This window comes from Podarcis muralis, chromosome Z (genome assembly GCF_964188315.1).
Source record: "Podarcis muralis chromosome Z, rPodMur119.hap1.1, whole genome shotgun sequence".
Classification (NCBI taxonomy): Eukaryota; Metazoa; Chordata; class Lepidosauria; order Squamata; family Lacertidae; genus Podarcis; species Podarcis muralis.
Window position 1 is genome coordinate 1,289,015 of NC_135673.1, and position 25,867 is coordinate 1,314,881.

The window sequence follows — 25,867 nt, forward strand, 5'->3', positions numbered from 1 at the left end:
GCTTTGGAAAGGCGGGAAGGGAAAGGAGAACGTTGGAGGGAACTGCGCATTACGGACATTCCAGAGCCACCTTTCCCGCCGGCAGAGCCGATGGAAGTTGGAACAGCGCGGGCGCGCGCAGTTTCAAATCCCAGTGAAGGGCGGAAGAAGGAGGGAAAGAGCGCCAAGAAATGTTATCTCTGCCAACAGCCAGGGCACTTTGCCAGAGTCTGCCCACAAAGAAAGGAATGGCAAGGGATGGCAGGAGCTGTGGGGGAAAGGGAGGAGGAAAACAAGGAGCAAGTAAAAGCCAACGCCTGGCTGCCACCGTCGGGGCACAGCAGCCAGGCCAAAGAGCAGTGAAAGTGCCCACGCCAGAACCACCCAGACCTGCTTTAGTGATAGAAGTGTCACTAGAGCTGCCAAATGGACACCCCCTACAGGTCAAGGCGCTTTTGGATTCAGGCAGCTCCTGTAATTTTATGAGTAAGGAGTTTGCAGCTGAGCACCAGATACAGACCATCCCTTTAAGTAATCCCTTGCAGGTGACCACGATTGATGGCAGAGAGCTGTTGGGAGGAGAAGTTAGCCAACAGACTGTCCCGATGATAATGAGGGTGGCAAGGCACACCGAACGGATAGCGTTTAATGTGGCCACCTTGGGAGGAGCTCCCATCATTTTGGGGATGAGCTGGCTGGCGCTACACGATCCGCTAGTGGGCTGGCATCAGAGGGTGGTCTCCTTTGGGTCAGCGCATTGCCTAGAACACTGCAAGCAGGGGAAGGTTCAGGGCGGAGACAGAGTCACCCTAGCCGGGATGGAAGTAATGGGCAGAGGGAAGGTGCCCCCGCAATACGCAGATCTGAGCAACGTATTCAGCGAAAGGGAAGCAGACAAACTGCCGCCGCATAGACCCTTTGACTGTCAAATCAACCTACTCCCTGGGGCCCAACTCCCAGTGGGCAAGCTGTACGCCATGTCCGACAGGGAGATGCAGGAGCTGAGGGAGTTCATTGACAAAAACCTGAAGCGAGGTTTCATCAGAGAGTCCCGAGCGGTGGGGGGCAGCCCAGTGTTTTTTGTGGACAAAAAAAAACACAGATAAGCCGAGACTTGTGTGTGACTTCAGGGCCTTGAATGCAGTGTCGGAACCCCTGGCTTTCCCTATGCCCCGAATTGATGACATTTTGACCAGGGTAAGGAAGGGAAAGATTTTTACAAAGCTGGACCTGCGGGGGGCGTACAATCTGATACGCATAAGGAAGGGAGATGAATGGAAGACCACCATGTTCACCCCTTTGGGAGCCTTTGAATACCTCGTTATGCCCTTCGGTCTACAAGGAGGCTCCGCGTGCTTTCAAGCGTTTATTAACCACGTTCTGGGGCCTTTGCTCTACAAGAACTGTGTGGCCTTTTTAGACGACGTGTTGGTGTATTCGGAGGATGAGGAGCAGCATGTGAGGGACGTTCGAGAAGTGTTGGGCAGGCTGCAAGCCAACCAGCTGTGGGTGAAACTGGAGAAGTGCCAGTTTCATACCAAGGAGGTGGAATTCCTGGGGTACCGCTTGTCAGACAAGGGATTGGCCATGGATCCAGGCAAGGTCCAAGCGGTACTGGAATGGAAGACACCGAAGACCAAGAAGGATGTGCAAAGATTCTTGGGGTTTGGGAACTTTTATCGGAAGTTCATCAAGAACTTTGCCCACTTGACGGCGCCCATCACCGACTGCCTCAGCAGCAAGAAGAAATTTGTTTGGACGGCGGAGGCGGAGCGAGCATTTGAAGAACTGAAAAGGGCTTTCGCCTCGGAAGAACAACTTCTGCATGTGGATTTACGAAAACCCATGAGAGTGGAAACCGATGCGTCCGACCGGGCGGTAGGGGCGGTACTTCTTCAACCGGGGAGGAGTATGTCAGAGTGGAGACCGTGTGCCTTCTTCTCGCGGAAGCTGAATAAATCCGAGAGGAACTACACGGTGTATGACAGGGAACTACTTGCCATTCACGAAGCGTTCCGGAGGTGGAGACATTTATTAATTGGGGCACAACACAAGGTGCAAGTGTGCACCGACCACAAGAATTTAGAGTATTGGAGAACAGCTCGAGTGCTCAACCAACGACAAGTGAGATGGGCACAGGAATTCTCTAAATTCAACTTTGAAATTTGTTATGTGCCAGGTCCAGAAAACGTCAGGGCGGACGCTCTCTCACGCAAACCAGAGTATTGGGAGGGAGAGGGGGCGATTGAAGAGAGACATGTCATCCCTGAGGACCGCTGGGTGTGTGGGGCGGCGCTGGTGGGGCAACGAGAACTGGTAGAGGAAACGGAAAATGATGAATATGCCCAGGATAAGCTCAGAGGACTCAGGGGGGAGGGCGAGAGCCCCGAAGGTTTTGAGGAAAGAAATGGGGCATTGTATTACAAAGGGGCACTGTATATACCCGAAGGTGAATTGAGGGGGAGAGTACTCAAGCAGTTGCACGATAGCCCCACGGCGGGACATTTTGGGCAACACAAGACCATGTGGTTGGTTACCAGGGAATTCTGGTGGCCCAAGGTGAGGGAAGATGTAAGGGAGTATGTAAGAGGGTGTGACCAATGTCAGCGAGCCAAAGGGGAAAGACGGGCGCCGGCAGGGTTATTAGAACCATTACCCACACCAGAACGGCCTTGGGAAGCGGTATCAATAGATTTTATGACGGATCTGCCGAAGTCCAAGGGGAAAACAGCCATCATGGTAGTAGTAGACCTGTTAACAAAGATGTGCCACTTTGTAGCATGCTCGCATGCAGTCACAGCGGAAGAAACAGCGAAGTTGTTTGTAGAACACATCTTTAGGTTGCACGGGGCTCCCTTGAGGGTGATCTCAGACCGCGGCAAACAATTTACTTCCAGGTTCTGGAGGAAGCTCATGAGCTTGCTGCACGTGGAAGTCAATTTTTCAACGGCCCGGCACCCTGAAACCAACGGGCAGGCGGAAAGAGCAAATGGCATTCTTCAACAATATCTGAGGTGTTATGTCAATGACAGAGAGAACGATTGGGTCGAAAAGTTGGCGCTGGCAGAATTTGCCTACAATAATGCGGAGAATGTGTCCACAGGGATGAGCCCCTTTTTGGCTAATTACGGGTGTCACCCCAGGGCATTTCCAGGGGAGGGAGGGGAGAGATGGAGCGTTCCAGCGGCTGAACATTTTGTAGAAGAGATGGAAGCGATCCATCATCAGCTCCAGCTCAACTTAGAAAGGGCCAAGGCACAATATAAGAAGCAGGCAGACAAGAACAGAAGGGAAGGTGAAACCATAAGGGTGGGGGATCAAGTGTGGCTGTCAACCCAAGGGTTGCCGTTCAAAGGGGGTTGTAAGAAATTGAGGCCCAGAAGATTGGGACCCTTTGAGGTCATTCAGCAGGTCAACCCGGTGGCTTTCAAACTCCGGTTACCCAACCACATGAAATTGCACCCAGTGTTCCACAGGTCGTTACTGTCACCATACAGGGGGGGACGGGAAGGGGAGCACGTCAGGGGACCAGCCTTGGAAGAGAGGGAACGCAGCAACCATGTAGCGGAAATCCTCGATTCCAGGTGGAAGGGAAATCAGGTAGAGTATTTGGTGGCGTGGGAAGGGGAACCGGAGTCAGAAAACACCTGGGTGACTGCAGGGGAGGTCAATGACGAGGTTTTAACAGAAACGTTCCACCAAAGATTCCCTAGGAAACCACAGCCGGTAGAAAGGTTTAGGAGGGAGTACTTCGGCACCACCGACGAGGAACAGGAAATGGAAGGATTCACGGAGTCGGAGTTGGAAGAGGGAATAGACTCCGAAGACGAGGAGTATCGAGAGACGAGGGACAGTAGCAGGTGGAGGGAAGTGTTCGAAACTTCGGACGATGAGGAAGGTTCTTTCAGGGGTTTTACTTCCTCCCAGCCCGGAGGGGAGGAGACGGGAGGGGGTGAAGGGGGCCCTGGAGGGGAGGTGGATGTCAGGGAACTGCCATCGGAAGGACAGGAGGTGCAAAGGCTCCCTCAGGTTGAAAGAGACGGAGCAGCTGAAGAGGGAACCAGTAGGGGGCGAGCAGGAACTTCCAGGGAAAGTGAGTCGGAGGGGTGGCTCAGAGACGTTTCCAGCGAAAACAGTGGAGAGGTCTCAGGACCTCCTATAGGGACACCCACGCCTCGCCGGAAACTGTCACGCAGAGAGTCCAGAAGACGTGTTTCCGTGAAAGAGCTTTTATGTTGGAAACGTTTCCGAAAGCAACCACTTTCGGATTCTACTAGCGATTGACGCAGCCATGCCGGAGGGGCTCCGTCACAGGCAGAGGTTTGAAAACCTGATCAAACTCTGAGGGACTTGCATTTTACGCACAAGCAGCTCATCATCCCACCACATAGAGATTCAATATTAAACACTAGAAGAAGGACAGGGTTCTAAGGGAAAACCCCAATGAATTTGTTCTCGAGGGTCACTCTATCCTTAAATCATACAACCAAACGATCACTGCTACCCCATGCAGTTCATAGTAACTTAGCCCTGCATGTGCACCTGCTGATTTTGCCACAACAAATCTGTTTATCGTAAAGGTGCCACAAGATGCTTTCCCAACAAATCCCAACAAACTAGTAACTTAAAGTTGAAAACCAAAGCTGCTCTGCTCATTTAACCATACACACAATTTTATGAATGGCAGAACAATTAATGTGGGGGGTCAAGGAAGAAGATAATATAGTTGGGGCTTTGTTCAAGATATATGTAAGCTTTACCAGAGCATCAACAGAGGCAAAGAGCTAAACCTCACCTTCTGTTCAAACACCAACATTAGAATGTTAAGTTAAAAAACAAAGAGAAATCCCAGAGCTGCTTTCTCATTATTTCGGTCAACAACAGATATTCATTAAACTCAGTGGTACAACAGCTGTAATTCACTGTTCCGTACCTGGAACCCAAATGATGTTAACTCAACAAATGTGAAGTTAGCCAGAGCTGGCTCATTCTAGACGTCAAAAAAACAAATGCTGCTAGCCTATATTTAAATATTTGTGGCAAGTTTCCCATCCTGTTTGAAAGAAATTCTCCACCCAGCTCATGTTTACGTTCCTGTCTTTAGTCAGCAAGATTAATCTTTCAACAGAAATATAGTAAGATGTTTCTATGCTGCATTTATTCATTCACAAAAAGCTCCAATGAACACAACTTCTTTCTAGAGAGTAGTGTGTATCATCATTTCCATTTACCAAGACATAGAAGCAGCGAATTTTTGGTAGAGGTTTTTTAACTACCAAAAATGAACTTCCTCCATGTATTCAACTTTGACCACTTTCCTGTAATATAGATCAAGGACGACCAAATGTGAGCTATATTTACAGACCAATTTAATCTGGCCTCAAATGACCCTTCCACATTTTACTCAAATTTTAGTGCTTTTGCTTGTTTGTTTTAAAGCTGCCCATATCATTTACAAGGGGGAAAAAAGAAAAGTGTACTGGAGTGCAAGAAAGAAATCTTCACTTTAGTGTTCACTCTGATTTGGATTTTATATTTTGTGTTTTGTAACAGCACAAAAGTTTCATCTCTCTGAACACCACACACATATGGAGAAGGGCAGCAGCTATTTTGCCAGAAATAGTCAGACTTGCTTTTTATACTAAAATACACCTAACATTTTGCTCTCCACCCCAAACTACAATGGTTAAAGTTAAAATGTTTAAATGTTCATTAAACAGAGAAGACCTTTTAAAAGTTATTTTAAAAGCTGAATCTCAAAGTAAAGCTTCTTTTGGCATTCATGTCAGAGAAGGAATTGGACCTTAAACAACAACTAATTTGGTGCCTTTTGTTCTCTGTTCAGATGGTGGCAACAAATGTTTTAGTGGGTACAGTACTTGTCTATGCGAGCTTATTACACCCATTTTATAATTTGATTGAATTGTACCTGGAAATGAATTGGCAAAGTGTTGTGATTAAAGTCCCAAATATAATGGGCTCAGATACTAAAGGGGTGGTGCCGAGATCATGGGAAGCTCCTCCTAAGATGCAGAAGGTGGCCGTTTGTCCACACTGAGGCTGTAGAAGTCCCAAACTCAGGAGGTTCAGCTATCTTGCTTTCTGCAGCCTGGCCAAGACCTATCCACAAGGTATTTGACCTGGTGGATGGGACCAACTCCTTCATTTTCATATTGGATTTATTTGCCCTACTTGACTGCCCTAGTGTTGTAAATTTTTGTTACTGTTTGACTACTGTGTTAATTTGTTGGATTTTATTTTTTAAAAACAGTTCGAAGCTGCCCTGAGCACTGTGCATACAATGCAAGTTTGGATATAATTAACTGAATCCCAACAAGACAGAAGGACTGTTTTGGGGGGACAGGGGCGGGCAGGTGCGAGGGAATCCCTGGTCCTGAATGGGCTAACTGTGCCCCTGAAAGACCAGGTGCGCAGCCTGGGAGTCATTTTGGACTCAAAGCTGTCCATGGTGTCACACTTTAATTCTGTGTCCAGGGCAGCTGTCTACCAGCTCCATCTGAGACCATCCCTGCCTGCACACTGTCTCACCAGAGTGGTGCATGTTCTGGTAATTTCCCACTTGGACTACTACTGCAATGAGCTCTGTGTGGGGCTACCTTTGAGGGTGACTCAGAAACAACTAATCCAGAATGTGACTCCCAGACTGGTGACTGGGAGTGGCTGCCAAGACCATATAACACTGGTTTTGAAAGACTGACTCCCAGGATGTTTCCAAGCACAATTCAAAGTGTTGGTGCTGACCTTTAAACGGCCTTGGCCCAGTATACCTAAAGGAGCATTTCCACCCACATTGCTTCGCTTGGACACTGAGATCTAACTCTGAGGGCTTTCTGGTAGTTCCTTCACTGCGAGAAGTGAAGTTATTGGGAACCTGGCAGAGGGCCTTCTTGCCAGTGGTGCCTGTCTGGTGGAACGCCCTCCCATCAGATGTCAAAGAAATTATATGAACTTTCCATAGGAATCCGAAGGCAGTCCTGTATCAGGAAGTTTTTAAGTAATAAATGCTTACTACTACTGCTACTGCTACTACTACTACATCTACATTATGTGGGGATATTAAACTTGTGTCTCAATTAATATTGTTTCTTTATGCATGTTTTCGTTTCCGTGAACTGCCTTGAGTCTCTGCTCTGGGGGAAAGGCAGGATATAATAAACAAACAAACAAACACTGTAAAAATACCATATATTGTTCATGCAGATGCAACACTTCCTGCCACTAACAATGACTTGTATGTACTTGAACCTATATGCTGAACAAAAAAATCTGCTGGCAGTGATGCTTAACTATGTGCATAAACAAACTGGTATTTGGAGGGAAAGCATTATAAACCTGATGTAACAGGTCTTATCAATATAAAACAGGAGGGATGAAAAAGTTCAGAAGTGAATCCTAGCGGGGTGGGGCAGCAAACACATCAAATTATGGGCAGTTTCTATTCCCAGGGCTGCAATAATGAAGCAGCTCAAATGGAGTCTAAAAATCTGAAAAGTTGTTTATGTACTTGTGCTGTAAAGCACACATCAGCGTTTCTTTGGTGGACAAAAAGCATGGTGTCTGCTTTAAGAGAGGAAGAAACTCAAGGAAGAGGGGTCCCAAAGTGTTTTCGTCTCACACGAATTTCCGTCTTTCTTGGAGTTGGCTCAGCAATTGGCTATCAGCTCTGCTGCCCTGGATTCTAGCTTTATCAGCCTTGAAAAAAAAATTTTTGAGAGATGATACTATAACAAAATGTCTCAGACTGTGTGTACCATTACAATGAAAGCAAACACACCCAAGCCCCACTGCAGTAGACATTAGAGACAGAGTCATCCATATTCCACCTGACTACCTATGTACTTTTTAGATTATTTTACAATGTGCTTGAAGACACAAACACCTGTTATAGCCCTTAAGTTTGTATACTAATGAATGTGCACCTCAACACTGAATTAGATTCCCATCTTTGCTGGCTGCTGGTACCAGTAGTGTGAATGATACTAAAGTACTGCATGCAGTTATTGCAGAATGTCTGAAGATAAAGGGCCTTCATTGCTCCATTTTTCTTATCCATTAAAGGGTCGTGGAAAAGTAACACGTATACAAAAGGAAGCCCCTTCCCTGAAACTTTCTTACACCACCAGTGATTCAAAGGGACAGCTATGTCTTTGAGAGAGTTATAAATACAGTTGCATTAGCCAACACAAAACTCTCTGTGGTGTGTTGTATACCCAAGAATATTACACAAGTTGCTGTCCTCCATGAGAAAGAATTAGTTTTCCACTGAAAAGAAAGGAAAGTAACTAGAACAGGAACTCCTTGGGGGACTTATTAGATCCTCAAAGAGCTGCTGTGATTGCTGCTTTTGCCAGAAGTTTCATCTTACATGTATACAAGGGGAAGCCATAAGAGAGGAAAACCCTGAAGACTACACTTCAATGTTCCTAGATAACTGAAGAAATATCTTTCAGCAGCAGAGTGCTACACTAGGCTTTTTCTTAAAATTTTCCTAGCATAGCATGAATGTCAGAATTAGCATCCAGGTGAGATTTTCTGCAGACACTCATGATTTGGTCACTGAATCAAATTTTCCGCTTAGCTTTCCCTAGACCTACAGTATGAAATTTTAAGAGAAAAGCAAAATCTGGCCGCTGATGGGAAGGAGGAAGATGGAAAGTCTTAAAAATACACTGTTAACAGCTATCCCTAACTGAAAATGGTTGGAATCTCACTGCCTGTTTGACTAAAGAGAGCTTAAAAACTAATCGGAATATATCTTGTAATTTTTATAGTCTCTCCTTGTGTTTTTATTAGTTTTCAGTTTGAGATTGTATTCCCACAGAAGACTCCACTCCCACAAGATAAATTATTTTACTCACATTTCTACGTACATTTATTACTTAAAGAGGCCACAGGAGCAGTGAACATCCCTGAAGCAGCAGTGTTCCATAAGCCAAAACTGAATACATTTTATTTTATCACAGTAACTGAGTAATATGCAACTCCTCTTGATTATTCATTTCTTCCATTCCATGCCCAGTACATGGCAACACTGACCATACTGATACACCAGTGTTTGTGGTCTGGGGAACATGTATTAGCTGATCCACAACCAGCCTTAAGCCCACAGTACATAAGAGCATAAGAGCGGGCCTACTGGATCAGGCCAAAGGCTCACCTAGCTCAGCATTCTGTTCCCATAGTGGCCAGCCAGATTCCTAGGGGAAGCCTACTTGCAGGACACAAGGAGGGAGAACAGCGCTCTCCTCACCTGTGCCCCCCAGCAGTTGGCGTTCAGAGGCAGACCAGTTCAGATACTGGAGTTTTTAAACACACACATCATTAATAGCTATCAATAGACAAATTCATGGCTAAATCCTTTTTAAAACCATTCAAGTTAGTGGCCATCACTACATTTTACTGCAGTAAATTCCAAAAGGTTAAGTATGCACTGCATGAAGTTGCATTTCCTTTTGTCTGTCCTAAATCTTCCAATATTCAATTTACTTTATTTATTTACACACCACTTTTCAGGTGGACCTCACAAAGTGGTTCAATTTCACTGAATGACCTCAGATTCCAGGGTTATGAGAGAAGGAAACATCTCTCTATCCCCTCTCTTCACACCACACCCAGCATAATTTTTCTAAACTAAAAATCCCCAATTGTTGTAAACTTTACTCATGGGGAGTTGTTCCAGTTGCACAATCATTTTGGTTGCCCTTTTCTGAATCTTTTCCAGCTCTAAAAGATCCATTTTGAAATGTACTATAATATAAACCATGGGCAGGCAAACTAAGGCCCGGGAGCCAGATCTGGCCCAATCACCTTCTCAATCCGGCCCACAGACGGTCCAGGAATCAGTGTGTTTTTACATGAGTAGAATATGTCCTTTTATTTAAAATGCATCTCTGGGATATTTGTGGGGCCTGCCTAGTGTTTTTTACATGAGTAGAATGTGTCCTTTTATTTAAAATGCATCTCTGGGTTATTTGTGGTGCATAGGAATTTGTTCATTTCCCCAAAAAAATATAGCCCGGCCCCCCACAAGGTCTGAAGGACAGTGGACCGGCCCCCTGCTGAAATGCTGTTTTGATTCCCCTTGGATTATTTCAAGTTTCTTTTGTGGCCTTTTGGGAAATGGAAGCAATTAACCATTCCAAAAAGAAAGCATGAAAAATAAAAGGAGCACCTCAAACCATACCTTTGTATTTTGAGCAAATTAATCTGGAGTAACTACAATTTCCTCATTCTGTACTAACAAAAGCACATATTACAGGCCTACACAACTGATGGCCCACCAAGCTGAATGCAGCCCACCAGACACGCACTGTTACTACACCCGTTCTTGCAAGGCAGGCAGCAGGAAAAAGGTGCTTTGGGAAGTCTCTGGAGGGCCGCTATGCATGGCTGGTGGGCTGCATGGGTGGTTTAGAAATCATGCACTAAAATCCCTACTTTTATGTTTGCAGTAAGCTTTTAACACACACACCAAGGCAAGGCTTAGTCCTCAACAGAACTGATACATTCCCATGTACTAACACACACACACACAAGTAGAACACATTTAAAAGGGGGCGGGAATTATCTGCCCTACAGGAGACCTTCCTTGGACAGCAGGGTAAACACAGAGCGAGGGGCAAAACTTGTCATTTTCTTACTTCTTGAAGGGGAGGAAACGCTTTTTAAAAAATACTACTTTTATAACAAAGTTTGCGATTTAATATCAGCCTGAGCTCCCCTCCTGCCCCCAAGAGAGAAGCAATCCATACAACCAGGTGAAAGTGTTGCAGCTTGTTTGTTTACTTATGCAAAGAGCACCACAATGGAGTGAGATTCCCTCTTCAGCACATCCAAAGGCTTCATGAGGAGTAGAGTTCAAAGGGAATGCTAGAAGCTCAATAGCTTATAACAACTTTTCAGCTTTTGCAGTCAGTCAGGGACACTGCCCTCACCCTCCCGTGGTGGAGATTTCAGTCGCAAACCTTGTGACAGGAAACCACTTGGCTGCCAGGGGGTGCTCCCGAGTCACAAAAAGCGCCTGGCGCCTGGTTAGTTTCAAACACTGTTTTCAAATGAGATCTGCTATGCTGCAGCACAAAGCCAGTGAAGCTGAAACCCATAGATATAAAATGAGGGATGCAAACCAGAGATGAGAAAAACTGGAAGGCTCACAAAGAACAGCACACCAACGTCACAGAAGGTACGCGGTCTTGAAGGATGTTCTACCAGCCACTGCCAATGCAGTGCCAGGAAGCGAGCTGAGCGGGGAAGGTCAGTTGTACATGCTAGCGACCACCTCCTGAGGGAGGGACACTGGTTCAAGCTCTGGAACAGGCATCTCCAACCGTCAGCCCTCCAGATCTTTTGGACTACAATTCCCATCATCCCTGACCACTGGTCCTGTTAGCTAGGGATCATGGGAGTTGTAGGCCAAAACATCTGGAGGGCCGCAGGTTGGGGATGCTTGCTCTAGAATATTCAAAAGTAGTCAGCTTCACATTAGTGCAGATCCCATATGCGGGACTTCATAGAGGCTATGAAGACACCAAATAAGAAGAATTAAACCTCAAGCCTCAATCACTAAGGGAGAAGAAAGTCTGAAGAATCAAATCAAGCAGGTAAAAAAATTACAATCTGCACTGTACTGTTGGATGGTAATGTTCTTATAGCTGACAAGATGTTATTAATTGGAGTAATTGACCTGTGAAAGCAGTAAGAAGCTCAAGCGAGTTAAAAAATTATCCTATAAATACCATAAAGATTAACAGATCTTTAATATTCACCCAAGAAGCGCTTACACTAAGTACGATGATTATGGTAACAGAGTTTATTTACTAATGTAAGGCTGACTTTAATATATACAACTTGCCACAAAAAGCAGCTCTGGTTCTTAATCCTCTAAGAGCTAAAAGTCATCGCTTAGATTTTCCAAACTGATTAAACAGAGTCTGCAAAGGAAAGAAAAAGAATCCACTACTCATTTCTGATGTACGAAGAACTCTGCATAAATGTTTTACTATAGTAAGCTCTGCCTGGCCCAACTGGGAGCCCGAAACACACTCCATCACCAAGATCTTGCACACAGGGATACCTTCTTCTTCTCTGGCAACAAAGATTAAGCACAGGTTGTTGAGTGAGAAAATCAAAGACTAGGAGGCCAAGAGTTTTTCATGGATTCTCTGGGACTAACTAATTACCTTGTTTCTGTCAGGGAGCAGGTTTCCCACAAATCAGACTGAAAAGCAGTAACAGGGTTTTACTAATTGTGCCCTAAAGCTTAGAACTTCTAGAATGAGATACCATGGCTGGTCTTTTTTCTTTTTTAGTGACAATAATGTAAATAATATTCATACACAGCTAACAAAGTAGCTGGAGCTTTTTAGAGTTCCATAATCAAAAACAACGGGCCCCTGTACCAGGGAGCTTCAAGCAGAATTTCAATACAGTGGTACCTCAGGTTAAGAACTTAATTCGTTCTGGAGGTCTGTTCTTAACCTGAAACTGTTCTTAACCTGAGGCACCACTTTAGCTAATGGGGCTTCCCGCTACTGCCCTGCCGCTGCTGTGCAATTTCTGTTCTCATCTTGAAGCAATGTTCTTAACCTGAGGTCCTATTTCTGGATTAGCGGAGTCTGTAACCTGAAGCATCTGTAACCTGAGGTACCACTGTACTGGGAAGGGAGCAGAGTGGGTGGAGAAGAACAAACAGCTAAAAAGGATGTGAATATCATGGATTTATTGTAGAAGTGGGCTTTGAGGAGCACACTGCTAAAAATATCACTGCCAACAACAAAAACATGTTAAAATTTGGAAGCAGGAAATCAGCTGGTGAGGCAGTCAGATGGTTGGATGGCAAAGGAGTTAAACAGGAAGGCTGAAGAGGACTTCTCTAAAGAGGAAGACTGGAGGAATTCTTTGCTAGACTGCACTGTGGAATATGCTGGATATCAACCACTGTTTGAAAAGTTAACAGTGTGGTCCTGAGGAATCAGCATTGAGACCAATGCCACGTAACTTGTTCACAATTAGAGCCAGTGGTGACAGGTGAGGTAGCCAACTTTGCAATCAAACCAAATTACTCAGCAATAGTGAAAATTCAAGCAGACTGTTAAGAGTTCCAAAAGCATCTCTCCAAATGGAGCAAATGGGCAGTAAAATGGCAGATGAGGTTCAGTTTAAGAAAAGATAATGTGATGCACATTAGAGCAAAAATATCCTACTTCACTCTTAAAAGTGATGAAGTCTGAATCGGCAGTGACTATCTAGGAGAGAGACTATGTACAACAGCACTGAAAAGGGCAAATTACATGATAATGTTTATTAGGAAAACGAAAATAAAACTGTCCGTATCGTAATGCCTTTAATGTATGGTGTGGTCATCTCAAAAATGAAAACATAGAGGGGTTTTAGCCCTTTCCACATGATGCAAGCCTAAATTACGGAGGTGTTTTAGTTTCAAAAAAGGCAACTCACAGCGGCATGATAGTTGTAAAATTATGCATGGTATGGAGGAAGTGAAAGCAGAGAATTTTCTCTCCCCCTAATCTAGCTTTAAAATGAAAGGTCGCCCAATGAAATGAAAGGTCATCCAATGGGAGTAAATTCAAAACAGACAAAAGGAAATAGTTCTTCACACAGTGCAGTTAATTTAATTCTTCCCATAAGATGGGCTGATGGGCTGCTTAGATGCATTTCAAAGAAAAATTGGACATATCCAAGGTGAACAAGTTTACAGACTATTGGTCATGACGTCTAAAAGGAATCTTCATGTACAGAGACAGTTTACAACTGAGCATTAGGGCTGTTGAAACTGGTGGACCTCCATTGTGGGGGGGAAAGAGGCTGGACTAGATGGATCTTATCTGGAAACAGTGGGATATTTCAGGGCACTATTTTTGGACTGAAAATTCAAGTCTGCCCTTCTATAGATTAATTCATGTGTGTTGCAGCATCAGGGCAACGGTGATGAAAGACAAGAAGATGAAAGCACAGCTGCATCACATTACAAATCTATTAACTCCCGCCCCCTTCCCTTACACAATGCTCTTTATACCTAGCTGCTCAGAAGTACTTCAGGTAAAAATTGTTTATGGATATCACAGGCCCGTTCCTTCAGCAGCTCATTCAACCAACTCACAGACATGCCTAGGAGTTGCCTCTAGATCTCTATGGAGGGGCAGCTTGAAGAACACTGACAATTTCTGAACAAGCAATCAAGTGAAAATATATTTTGCAGACCAAAAACATCCATCTTTTTTCAAATTATTCTGCAAGCCAGCTTGCCCCAGTTGGCTCTGACATTTTGCAAACCAAAAAGTGTAATAGTCCTTAGAATCTTGCAGTGAGCACACATATTCTATTCCATTAGTCCAAAAATCTTCCTTTTTAAAAAAGATTTCCTCTCCTCCCTGGCACACATTCAAATTCACAGCATGCTCAGAGTCACTCTCTAGTAGTAATACGGACAGCAGCTGGCTCATAGGAAAGGGGAAAATTTGGAACTTGAGCTGTCCTACACCCACTTGAGCCAGGAGCAGACTGCTGACTCAAGAGGCAGACACTGACAAGCAGATGCCCGGGTTCCAGTCCCCTCCGCGTCACTTTACAAATGCATACAAACACACAGTCTGAAAAAGCAACCCGTTACTTGGCACCCATCCCCTCCCAAACAGCTTAAGAGTACAGGTTCAGTTTCATGTCCATTCAAAAGGCTGAAGGACGTTTCTCATTTAATAATAAAGAGAATTCTCAAAGTTCACAGATGAAGCAACAAAAGTAATTAGAGAACAGTAAACATCACACCACTCTTCAAAATGGAAAGGCTGCGAGCCCTTTGAGAGGGTGTGGGCCAGCACCTGTTCCAAGAGCATTCTAGACTAGGGCAAGAGTTCACGGAGCCTATCAATTTATCCTTCATCTCTGCAATAAGAGGGCACTAAACCATGGCGTTTTATTTATTTCAAATAAAGAGTTCAACAGGAGAAAGATACAAGACATGTGCCCCCACCCCAAGAGAGAAAGAAGCAGCCATCCTGCCCTTCCCAGCATTATTTTTAAATAACCAATAGGGAACTGCTTTCCGCATTTCACAGTTCTGGTAAAGTGGCCAGTTTATGAACTCTTTTAACAGTTCACAGTTGTTCCATTAAAGAAAACCATTCAGTCATGAATTAATATGGTTCTAACAACTGGTCTAAAATTTAGGCACTGAGAGTCTCTATTGCCTTCAACTTCAAAATATATACGTTTTTCTAACTATGGGATTTCGTTCAGTGTCAAAACGCTGAACAGTGCAAAAGGCTCCACTTTTATGACAAGAATATTACATTTGTTTCCTTTGAGTCTCTACAGCAGAGGTAATTATGAATGAGGAAAGAACTTGCTATTATTAAAGAATTCTCTAGGCTCCCTGACTTTCTTGTGTAAAAGCAAGAATAGAATATCATCATGTTTATTTTGATAAAGTATAAAAAATTCTAAGAAGTTTATTGCTTTTAAAAATGTAGAGGGGAAAACATTAAATACACGCTCTTACAAGAGAGTCGCTGCAGGGACACTAGTTGAATTCCAGGGGAGAATTACTATTTCAAAGCAGCTCTGGGCAATGTGTCAAAATCAATATTAAGCAAAGTTATCTGCACTTCTAAATCTGCTCTTTAAAGAAGGATCTATAAAGCAATGTGCTCAGCCTCTTGAGTCAGAAGCATTTTACTCAAAAATATTAAGTTCTATGTCTCGCATTCTACTATGCACCTCTATGGTTTATCTAAAAATTTTATGAGGCAACACAGCCAGATGATCTCCTATAATAGGAGGCTGGGAAGCCTCAAACTGAGCAGTTTGGGGCAATTCTGCAGGAAGTGATCCAAGTATTGCAGACAGTATTTGCTAGCACAATTTCTGTGGCCCAAATCAGCACAACTGCCCACCAGGGGAGAGAGAAAAAGGCCTGCATCTTTGAAAAGATGCTTGTTCCCCGCATGAAATCCATCTGAGGGAAACAACTAGGAAGACTCCTTCAGATTCCACATGCAAGTCGGCTCAAGTCATTTCAATAAGACATTTTAGCACACAAAACTTTGGAAACATTTTTGTTAGTGTGTGTAAGAAAGCGTAACATTTAAAACGGAAGTCACAGCTTTATTACTATTTGGAAGGTTGAGGAACAACAATAAATCATTGTCCACCATATGAGGAAACTGGAGAGAGTATTTTTAATTACAACCCCCCCCCCCCCACAAAACATAATGTAAATCCCACAGTTCCCACGGCAAAGAACTGAGGCAAGAACACTCTTAGGATGAGGTGCTTCTGGAACTTGCATAGGAAGTTCAAATAGGCACATTAAACATAACAGAAATGGTCCCACTTTTATTGAAAAGTGCCCTTTACTGAATGACTCAAATTGGGTATATTATCTCTACTTCACTAAATCAGTGGTTTTCAACCAGTGTGTCGTGGCCCCCTGGGGTGCCTTGAATGATGGTCAGGAGTGCCACGGGCAACCCTGGCCTCTGTCCCTCTTCCCTTCCTTCCCTCCCTTCTCTGATGCCCTCTTGCCTCCCCAAGGCTTGCACAGCTGTTTGTTGCAGCAGCCCTGGCTACAAGCTCCCCAGGTGAATGGTGTACCTTTGGCTGGCCAGGGGGTGCTTCCCCAGCCCCTGTGGGGCAGTGTGAGGATGCATCTCTCTTTGGGGCAGAGGGGGGACAGCTCAGAGACCAGGGGCAGCAGCTGCCCAGAGGACTCCCGGGGAGAGGAGAGGAGGCTGAGGGAACACTCCACAAGGGAGGGTGTTCGAAAAAGGGTGAGGGGCTGCCAGCTCGGCAGGCAAGGGGGGACGTAACTGGGCCCCTGAGCCCCACAAAGAATGGAGTTGGTCAAGGGAGCTGTGGGCTCAAAAAGGTTGAAAACCTCTGCACTAAATGATGATACTGATGCTTACACCATTTTTAAAATATTGGTATACACTTTTAAAGTGCTAAATTATCACTGTGTGTGCTAACACCAAAAATTTAGCTCACTCAGAGAACACATCAACATGAACAATACTCAAAGGGATAGAGGCAATTTTGGAGGTTGCAGTCTTTGTAGAGTTAGAGGCTTCAAATGAGGCGAGCTGTAAATAACAATGATGTGTTATGATCTGCCTGAATATTGAACCAAGATACCATACACCTTACAGGAAGACAATAATGGGCAATGTCTTTTGACTTTTGTTCTCTTGAATTTAAAAACAATGTATGTAAAAAGATACTTAGTCTTCTCATAAAGAGAACTACTGTACAAGGTTGATTTACTCTGCACACAAAGGGAAAATAAAGTCTTACGTTCAGCTATTAGGCCTATAGGAGCAATCCATTAAAGCAGGCACTTGATCTTTGGAATATTCTAACTACCTTTCACTAAGCATTTTGTCAAAATGTTAAAAAGTCTACTTCATCTTATGAAGCCTGAAAATCTGGCAAAATCTTACAATAATGCCGCTTCAGGCAATCTTAAGCACTAGGAGATTATTTACACCATTTCAAGTGGGAAGACACTGTGAAATGGCTATCCAGAGCCCATTTTTAATCAACATTATTTAGCACTATCCCTAGCTTGTAACAGCAGGATTCTCAGCTCTGGTAGCATCCAGGTGAGGCTTCCGATGACTTATTTCCCTTCTATATTATAAGTAGCAAATTTAGTGATAGGAGCAACTGAAATATATTCATATGCAAATGTGGAGACTATCTTTTTTGTTTATTTGTATTATTATTATTATTATTATTATTATTATTATTATTATTATTATTATTATTATTATTATTCCCTACCTACCTGGCTGGGTTTCCCTAGCCACCCTTAACATATATAAAAACATAGTAAAATCAGCAATTCCAACCCAATGATTAATGTATAGTCTGAGGTGCATTCAACTGATGAGCGATTGCACAGGTCCTTTTGGACCCAGAAGAGAGCAGAACAGGGCAGGGCAAGGCAGGCTGGGGTGCCCTTATTTGCCTTCTGCCATCGCGCACAGAGGCTGGGAACAGAACCCCTGCGCGAAATGGTCGTCGCAATTTCTTCTTGTTCAGAACCTTCTATATTAATGGCAAGCATTTCTTGTAGAATACATCTCATAATAAAGATTAAAAGAAGAAGAAGAAGAGGAGTTTGGATTTGATATCCCGCTTTATCACTACCCTAGGGAGTCTCAAAGCGGCTAACAATCTCCTTTTCTCTTCCCCCCCCCCCACAACAAACACTCTGTGAGGTGAGTGGGGCTGAGAGACTTCAGAGAAGTGTGACTGGCCCAAGGTCACCCAGCAGCTGCATGTGGAGGAGTGGGGAAGCTAACTGAAGTAATATTACTAAATGAGCTAGTTAGCTAATTTATATATCATTTCATACATTCAGAGGCACTCCAAAGCTATTTACAATAAAACAAAAAAGGCAATAAAATACTAAAAGCGCTCATCCAAAAAAAGTCCCAACCCCCAGTACAAAATACCACCGCCCCTGGTTGAGCACAGCAGCCACCTGCAGTTGAAATGCCCAGGAAAATAAAAATGTTTATTCTGCTGCTGGGAAGAGGACAAAGTTAGAACTCATGCCCCAGGCTGTGTTTCTTTAAAATGCTAACGGCTTGTTTGCTCAGTGTTAGCTGCATGTTATAGTCCACAATTTTGCTTTTTATCCCAGGGATTCCCAAGCGTGGCCCTCCAGCTGTTCTTGGACTACAATTCCCATCAGCCCTGACCACTGGTCCTGCTAGCTAGGGATGATGGGAGTTGTAATCGAAAAACAGCTACCAACAAACACCCAAGTTTGGGAATCCCTGCATTAGTCACACTGTTCGCACCAAATAAATTATAAATGTTAGGAGGGAAAGTAACCAATTATTTTTGTAAGCCTACATTTTTCTGAGGGAATATGTTGTTTTCATTGTACTTTCTCTCTTCTACTTTGCAGTGTCCACAAATGCCATTCTATAGAAGCAACATAAATTACAGTTATTTACAGTTATTGTTCCAATTCCTATTTGGGCAATTAGCAATCAAATGAAGTTTACTTCTCTCTAATTGTTGCTTTTTTACTTTCCTTCCAAAAGAGTTATGCTCTATATCAGAGCATCCCAAATTTCTCATGTTGGTGGCAAACTTTTTAGACATGCATCAACATTTCGCGACACAGTAATTCAGTTTTACTAGCAAACCGGAGATTAAGCTAACTGCTTTTTCCAGCCCTGAGAGAAGTGTGGGGAACATTCACGTGACACACCTATACACTGCAAATGACACGCTAACGTGTCGCGACAGTTTGGAAACCTCTGCTCTATATGATATTAAGTCCTACAAACTGCAACAAAGCACATCATTATTTCTTGTTTTAAGGTATTTGGGCTACAAGCCATAACCCTCTTATTCCTTGGATAAAAGAGTTCAATGACTGCAGCTAAGCTACATAGGTTATTCTGAGAAAAATGAAGCATTGTATGTGTCACATATTCTAAGGAATTCACTGTACAGATTCACAAGTTTTGTCTTCTGGATAACGAAGTTTCAGGGCAACTAGCCTGACTCCTTAGAAACTTGAGGAAATAAACATCACCAGCAGTTTAATGCTGTTCTGGCCTTTTAATGCTGTTTATGTTGTTGTTGCAACACAAACACTCACAACACTAAAAAAATAAACCTAAAAAGAGAATACAAATACAAGTATGAATATAGATACAAATACTAAACAAACATATAACCATATTTCACTTCTTGTTTTCTTCTAATTGACTTCCTTCGTCCTCAACGCAGGTCTGCTTTCATATTTAATAAACTGTTTCCTTCTCATTCCGTTTTTCCTACTTTTCTTTCTATTTTAGACTTTTATACCTTAATTTGTTTTGCAAAAGTTAATCAAAACAACTCCAGGTATTAATTTGAGGGCACAGCTTTTTAAGATAATCTCTATATTTTCCCCATTCCTTTTGAAATTTCTGTTTAGACTGACCCCTAACTGCATCTGTCATTCTAGCCAGCTCAAGGCAATCAAATAATTTTTCTTGTCATTCATTTTTGTTAGTCTGACTAGTTTTTCCAGTTTTTGGCAACTAGGATTCTCGCCACCAATATTGAATACAGGAATATTTTTGTGTTTTCCCTAGCAATATCTGAATCTAATATTCCCAATAGAAAAGCTTCTGGTTTTTTTTTACAAAAGTTTGCTCATGTATTTTCTTCAACTCTTCATATACCAAATCCCAGAAGCTCTTGATTTTATCACAGGTCCACCACATATGTAGGAGCGTCCCCGATGCTTGATTGCAACTCCAACACAATTTAGATTTTGTTTATACATTTTAAATATTTTGCTTGGTGTTAAATACCATCTATAAAACATCTTTAACAAATTTTCCTTTATCACCTCACAAGCTGTAAATCTCCCCAAAAATTTTTTTTAATTATTAAAATAATTCAACATTAATACATACATATTACAAATATACAAACATACATTTCATACAATCCTTAAAAATATTCATACATACCCACACTCAATCCCACCCAGCCTCACAAGCTGTAAATCTCCAATTCTCTTTCCATAATCTTCCCCATGATGATAATTAAATAGGTTTGCCTATGTCCATTGCCCATTTAATCATTACCTCTTTTACTTATTCATCCTTCACCTCCCACTCTAGTAAAGTTTCATACATTTTAGAGATTACCTGTCTTATTTTGTAATAATTCTTTGTCCCAATATTGAAATTTCTCTTGCAAAACCTTTTTTGTTATCTGCTCTGAACACTTCGTTTAATTGGTAGTACTGAATCCACCCTGTTAGGTGATGTTTTACTTCCTCATATTTTTCCCATTTCAATTTGTTATCTTTTTCTTCTAGCAGATCCTTTTATGTGCCCAATTTGATTCCGTATTTTTTCTTTTCACTGCTATCGCCTCCAAAGGTCAAAGCCACCAGAGCATTTTAAAGGTAAAGGTACCCCTGCCCGTACGGGCCAGTCTTGACAGACTCGAGGGTTGTGCGCCCATCTCACTCAAGAGGCCGGGGGCCAGCGCTGTCCGGAGACACTTCCGGGTCACGTGGCCAGCGTGACATCGCTGCTCTGGCGAGCCAGAGCCACACACGGAAACGCCGTTTACCTTCCCGCTAGTAAGCGGTACCTATTTATCTAATTGCACTTTGACATGCTTTCGAACTGCTAGGTTGGCAGGCGCTGGGACCGAACAATGGGAGCGCACCCCGCCGCGGGGATTCGAACTGCAGAACTTTCGATCGGCAAGCCCTAGGCGCTGAGGCTTTTACCCACAGCGCCACCCGCATCCTACCAGAGCATTTTAGGTTCTAATAATTCTTTGTACTTTTCAGACTTTATATATCAACTTTCTTACAATATGGTTAAGAAATCCTCTGTGGACTTTCCATGCCACGCATAACGGTTGTCAAACCCTTCTAAATCCAATAAATCTGCATTTTGCAGTATCATCCATTCTTTTAACCAATTTAGACAGACCAAATCATAATACAAATTTAAATCAAGTGGTGCCAATCCACCTCTATTTTTCTTATCTATTAATAATTTATGTTTAATTCTTGGCTTTTTGTACTGCCAAATGAATCTTGATATATCTCTTTGCCATGATTTAAAGCATCTTACCCCTCCAATTATTAGTATCATTTGAAATAAAAACATCCTTTTGGGAAGCACATTCATTTTCACTACTGATATCCTACCACAGAATGATAATTTTAACCTGTTCCAAATCTCCAGATCTCTTTTAATTTCTATATTTTTATATAATTATCCTCAAATAGATTGCTATTTTTATTCGTCAGCCAGATTCCCAAGTATTTAGTCTTATTTACTATCGTTAGTCCTGAGCTCTTCTGTAATTCTTCTTTTTCTTGTATAGACATATTCTTTGCTAGCATGTTGGTCTTATTTTTATTTAACTTAAATCCTGCCACTTTTCCAAATTCGATGATCTTTTCTATTATTTTTGTACGCTTTCCTCTGGATTTTCAGTGGTTAATATCAGGTCATCCGCAAATGCCTTTATCGCGTGCAATATCTTCCCCACCTTTTATGTCTTGATATTTCCTTATTGCAATTGCTAGGAGTTCTAGTACCATAATGAACAATAAAGATGAGAGGAGGCAGCCTTGCCTGGTCCCCTTACTTATCTTAAATTCTTCTGTTATCTCATTATTTAATATCAATTTGGCTCTCTGATTTCTGTATATCACCTTGATACGCCTGCTGAAATTTTCTCCGAGTCCTGTGGCTTCTATAGTTTTTTTTCATAAATCTCCAAGAGATGTTATCAAAGGCCTTCTCGGCATCTACCAGCATCAAGATATCTTTTTTTCTGTTCTTACTTCCAAATATTCTAATATATCTATTATATTTCTCATATTATTGCACATGTGTCTGCCTGGTAGAAAGCCCACTTGATTCTTATATATAATTTCATTCAGTACTCTTTTTAATCTGCTGGCTAGGATATCAGCAAATATTTTGTAATCGTTATTTAATAGCGATAAAGGTAAAGGTAAAGGACCCCTAACAGTTAAATAAGTTGCAGACAACTCTGGGGTTGTGGCGCACATCTCGCTTTACAGGCTGAGGGAGCCGGCATTTGTCCGCAGACAGTTTTTCCGGGTCAAGTGGCCAGCATGACTAAGCCACTTCGGGGGAAACCAGAGCAGCACACGGAAATACCGTTTACCTTCCTGCCGGAGCGGTACCTATTTATCTACTTGCACTTTGACATGCTTTCAAACTGCTAGCTTGGCAGGAGCTGGGACCGAGAAACAGGAGCTCACCCCGTCGCAGGGATTCGAACCACCGACCTTCTGATCAGCAAGCCCAAGAGGCTCAGTTTTTGATTGATATTGGGTGCATTCCTTGTTGGGGATCAGAGTGATAAATGCTTCTTTCCAAGACTTTAGTATTCTTCCTTCTTTTAAAATTCCATTCATAACTGTTTTCATTGGTTCGGACAGTATCTCTTCTAGTTTCTTATAATACGCTTTTAAGGAGGCTTAAGGCCTTCTGAAGATGCTTCTGCCTACCTGGACAGTTCTTCACTCTGCCCACTAGTACAAGGAGAACCAAAGCCAGGAAGAATGAGGGCTGATCAGGTGCAGAGTTCCTTGCAGTCACATCATCTTCCTGTGTGTGGGCTGCAGCAGCCCAGGATCCCCCTCATCTGCTTTGTGAGTAGGCAGGAAGATCCGGGGAGATATCATGCACCTTGTTAGTGTGTGCAAAGCGACAAAACACACACACAAGTCTAGGCTATTCCCAAAGAGAACAGAACATGCAAGGGAGAGAACAGGCTGAATTCCCTGCAAAAAGAAGCTACATGAGAACAACTGTTCTATGTTATGCCTTTGGGCAGAGGAGGCAGCACCAGCACCAATTCTAACATTAAAATTTGCAATCTGATACTAAACCACACAAAGAACCCTATTTTTAGCAAAAATTTCAACCATGCACAGTTCCAGAAAAAATTCTTACTGAATACATGAGTAAACTCAGATTATACCAAAACTGTATGAGGAGGGAAATGTTTGTTTCAGGAACTTCTTACTTTAGCTATGTTGACCAAAGAATGAAAGACAACAATGGGACTTTCCATTTGATAAGCTCTTTCAAATTTATGACCTCCTTAACCTGGGTTTCCATTCAGATAAACACCCTGATGTAGTCAGTGTTAGAAATTAGCCAGGCGCCAGACCTCAAGTTTGCATTGCTGTGAAATACTTTTTATTAAAAACGCTTTTCCTATTAACAGTCTTAAATCATGAACACTTACACAACTAGATATTTATTTATAACCCTTCATTGTTCACACAGCCCCATATGTTCACATATTTGAATGTATGTGACTATGGCGTACAGAATCAGATGGTTGATTTTGTGTTGTCTACTCTGAAATGAAACAGCAATCCCAAGTTTTTTTCTGCACTCCTACCTAAGATCCTTTGAATTTAAGTTGCCAGGGAAAGAACTGGGGACCTTCTGTATGCACAGCCTGTGCTCTTCCCCTCAAGGCCACATGAGACTCTTCAAGTAGGAAGCGAAGGGATACTCTATGTGAGTTCGAGCCCCACGTTGAGCAAAAGATTCCTGAATTTGTAGGGGGTTGGACTAGATGTTCCCTGTGGTCCCTTCTACAATTCTATGGCTCTATGAAAACAATTTTCTATCCATACCAAGAGCAACTCCCAAAAATGAATGTGGATGATGGGTATGTGTGCACTGACAAACAAATTTCTGCCTTACAGACATAAATCAAGGCTCAGAAAAAGACACTGGGCAGGATTCTTGGACAGGATCCCCAAGGCCTGCCTCTAATTTTTCCTTTGATAGCAGGAATGAAGAGAAACCTGTCAGATAATGAGATGACAGCAGAACTGTACTGGAGAGGCCCACATGGATTCTGCATCAGAAAACACACTGCAAACTGTTGGGATGTTTTTAAAAACCAAGTAAAACAGACACATTAAAAAGTAATGGCACCAGAACGGCATTCAGCTGCATGCCGACAAGTTCACCTGCATCACAGAAGTGACCATGGCAAATCCCCTGGGGTCAGAGGCACCACCTCAAGGGTGGCACAAGCGACCCCACCAGACGATCCCTAGTGCGCCCTGTGCCCCCTCGTGCCCCTGACCCACAACACCTGGAGAGGATCCCTACGGCCACCCACCGCGAGAAGAGCCGTGGGAGGAAGTTCAGCTGGGAAGGGCAGGGCAGGGGGCGGGGTGGGGTCCCGCCTCCCGAGGTGAAAATGAGAGCTGATCCCGCGAATCCAACAGGTCCGTCGGTCGTCGTGGTTGAGGGAGACCTTCTAAGAGGCCAGCACACCTGGTGCATTTAAAAAGGGAGCCATTCCTAAAAACAGAAATAAGAATACCGGGGGGGGGGGCAGGGAGTTATAAGGTGCTGGAGGTGTTTTTAATGATGCGGGGGGGGGGACGAGCGGGCGAAAGCGACCCCCTCCCAGAAATGCCACGGGGGAGGGGTGACCTGTGGGGGTCGCGGGCGGGGGGGGGGGAGGGGCGTGTCCCGAGTCCGAGGCGAGGCTGAGGGGAGCCGGGGGGGGTTCTGCTCTGCGCTCCTTCGCCCCCCTCCCCTCGCCCGCCCGCCCAGGTGAAGAGGCCTCTCGGCAGGTCGCCGCCCCCGCCATCGCTTACCTGCTGGCGGCTGCTTCCGCCAGGGAGGCGCCTTCCCTGCCGGGGGGGGCTCCGCGCCGCCACAGCAGCCCCCTCCCCTGCCCGCTCTCGCTCGGGTGGGGGGGGGCGGGGGGAGCCGCAGAGCCTCGCGCTCTCACCCCTCAGGCAGGCGCTCGCTCGCTCGCTCACTCACTCAGTCAGAGGCGCCCGGGCGCAACTTCGACCCACTCGCCACCCGACCGACAGACCGACCGCCGCGCGCGCACACACACACGCACGCACACGCGCGCCCCCGCCTGCCCGCCTCTTCTCTCTCTCTCTCTCTCTCTCTCTCTCAGCCCTGCGTCCGTCCCCAAGCTGCCACGCAGGCCTCCCTCCGTCCCTCGTCGGGAGCGAGCGCGTACGCGTCACCGCCGGCTTCCCGCCCGCCACTCCGGAGGGGCGAGGGGGGCGTGGCTTCGCCGCGGGGCTCCTGCCCCCCCCGCTCGAGAGGCGGGGTGCGCGCGCAGGCGGGGCAACGGCCGTTGGCGGGGGGGGGAGGGGCGGCGCTTCCTTGATCCCTCGCGCGAGCGTGGAAGTGATCCTCGCGCGTGGCCCCTCTTTCTTTCTTTCTTTCTTTCTTTCTTTCTTTCTTTCTTTCTTTCTTTCTTTCTTTCTGCAACAGGAATACCGCTCTAAGGTTTTTTTCCTACTTAGAATTCAAAA

The 25,867-nt window shown here is 44.1% G+C and overlaps 1 protein-coding gene across 2 annotated transcripts in view; it reads right to left on the reverse strand.

The window, feature by feature from the left end:
• The window catches only part of NEK6 (NIMA related kinase 6), a 94,977-nt gene extending 69,478 nt beyond the window's left edge, over positions 1-25,499 (reverse strand). Inside the window, exon 1 of one of the 2 annotated variants that reach the window (XM_077922288.1) lies at positions 25,321-25,499. The gene's annotated coding sequence lies outside the window, so the exon portion shown is untranslated. Of the gene's footprint in view, positions 1-25,183 lie in introns of both variants that reach the window. The other variant, XM_028715363.2, reaches the window with a different exon arrangement.
• Positions 25,500-25,867: the final 368 nt, after the last annotated feature.